Raw genomic sequence first — 2,306 nt, 5'->3', positions numbered from 1 at the left:
TACGAGTATACTCGTAACGAGGACCAGTCCGGGCTACGAGTATTCTCGGAACAGCGATACGGTCTCGTCAAAGAAGCTAGTACTAGTACTGCTTGTAATTACCAAAATACGCAAATACGGCGATGCTAGCTCTGTCTCAATATTTTAATTTTCCAATGAACAGTGGTTTCTTTGTTTTTGATGGGTGTAGAAGCTTGAAAGATGTCTCGAAAATGCACATTCACGACCGACGAAGTACTTTTTGAAGTTGCGCTGGGTTTTGAGGGGGAATGATACTAATTTGATGATAGTGACTCTGAAATAAGTGCCGTAAATTCCGTTGTGGATGATAAGAAACATGACTTCTAATAGCGATTTAGATCATGGTGAAGGGGTCAGTACTGGAATCCGTGTTCGATGGGTAGGGCTAGATCTAGATCTATAAAATCCAATGGAACGTTGTGGGCGCGGCAATCAGGGTCAAGTTCGAGGGTTGAATATACCTCAAAATCTACATTGTGCTATTGGTGTATTTCCTAACCACATACATTTACAAAAAACTACATTCAATTTCTAACATAACTGCCAAATTTCCTTAAAACCTTAGAGTAAAAGTAAGAAATATAGCACTTTGAACTATACGCACTGACTTCAGACTCATACGGCACGGCGGCCCCAGGACGGGTACAGAGTCCGTGGGGGTACGGCTAGGATAAAAAGAGTTAATCGCATGGCATGTAATTTTAAGCGTAAGTCACACCAAACATGTGTGACGTCTTGAACTTGAAGTTTTAGGGCCTATTGAGATCAATTTAAAATGAAGAAGCATAGTATGGTCCTTCAAATTGAGAATTTCATACTGTAAAAAAATACGCTTTTAATGGTTTGTTTGACAAAAGATGCTTGATTCTAGATCTAGGTAGGCCTGGTAGCAGGCACTGGACAGCCATAGACTGGCATAGAGGGCCCCTGTCTTCAATATAATATAGCAACTGACCAGACTGAACTAAGTCTTAGTTTAAGAGAATAATTGGTAATGGATATGATTAAATTGAATGCGCCTGAGAAGCTAACCCTTAGAACTAATCTAGAGTAAGAGAAGAGTTTGAGGAGTAGAGTGTTGGTGCAACAACTTGAACTTTCTACTTTCTTAGAGTAGTGAGTCTTCTGCAAGCACTGAGAGAGACAGCGGTCAGTGGTATGATTATGAATAGCCATCAATCCTTTTACAAAGACTTCCCATTTATCATAGGTTTACAAGAGCTTCAAATCACAGTAATATTAGAATAATTAAAGTAATCAGAATTAACCGGTGAAGGAGGTTTCAATGAAAGGAAAGTTTTCAAGATTGGACAACACTAAACAAAGGGGGGTAAGTCAGATTTATAGCACAAATCAGAACCGTACCAAGAAGCCATTGTGACCAAAGGACGAAAAATGACCACTTACCTCGTGGATGATTTTACAGGATTTACATGGTCCAATCTGTCCAAAGAGTGTTAACAAGAATTCTTCTGAAACATTGTCGCTCAGGTTCCCAACGTAGCTAGGAAGAGAAAAACGTGAAAGTATTTGAAAACGGAAGACAACAAAACAAGGCAAAACACGAAAGTTTCGAGCACACAAGACATACTTGCAAAGACAATACTGACGAACATGAAGTCATACTTACAGCGTTCTTGGGTTGCTTTCGTCAAACATGTTCTGAAAAAGACAAACAGAAGAGTTAGAAAGCGCAAACGGATAAATTCGACTTATAATCTAATTGAAAATAAACACACCTGATTCATTATTATGGCGACTCGATACACGCGAAACGGGAACTGCGCTTGCGCGAGGTGAATTGTGGGAATGGCCCGCGAATGGAGGAGAAACGCGAGGCGATTTCGAAAGTAGAATAGCGGAAATTTCCAATGTTTCCAAAATTATATTGGTGACCGTATAAAAAATGTGGGCTGGATTGTACAATGTGCATGCATTATAAATTCAATTTCATGTTCCTGTTACAATTTTTATAGTCTAAGCCAAGTTGCTCATGAATGAGCGAATGTTGGCCAAATATTGACTTCAAGGTGGCGTTACGACCGAAGGCATCTTTTTCAATAAGATCATAAGGCTTACGAGCCTAGAAGAATTTACATGGTGATGCGATCTGAGTTGAATCCATCTTTCTTCTTTCTGGGACTTAATGGAATTGGGGTGGGAGCATGTTTTAAAAAATCTTTTTCGAGAAAACAAGATCACTTTTACGCTCATGAAATAAACAAAAAAATTGAAAAAAGAAAAGGGTGCGGTGACTTAGATCTAGTAAGGGTCGAAATAAAGGG

At 39.3% G+C, this 2,306-nt stretch overlaps 1 long non-coding RNA gene across 1 annotated transcript; it reads right to left on the bottom strand.

The window, feature by feature from the left end:
- Nucleotides 1-562: 562 nt before the first annotated feature.
- LOC101859484 lies at nucleotides 563-2,079 on the bottom strand. Its single transcript, XR_220507.3, has 3 exons — nucleotides 1,761-2,079; nucleotides 1,652-1,683; nucleotides 563-1,525 (listed from the first exon to the last, which is right to left on the bottom strand). It is a non-coding gene; the product is annotated as an uncharacterized LOC101859484 (long non-coding RNA).
- Nucleotides 2,080-2,306: the final 227 nt, after the last annotated feature.

This window comes from Aplysia californica, unplaced genomic scaffold (genome assembly GCF_000002075.1).
Source record: "Aplysia californica isolate F4 #8 unplaced genomic scaffold, AplCal3.0 scaffold00211, whole genome shotgun sequence".
NCBI classification, from domain to species: Eukaryota; Metazoa; Mollusca; class Gastropoda; order Aplysiida; family Aplysiidae; genus Aplysia; species Aplysia californica.
This window is presented reverse-complemented; position numbering and strand designations above follow the sequence as displayed.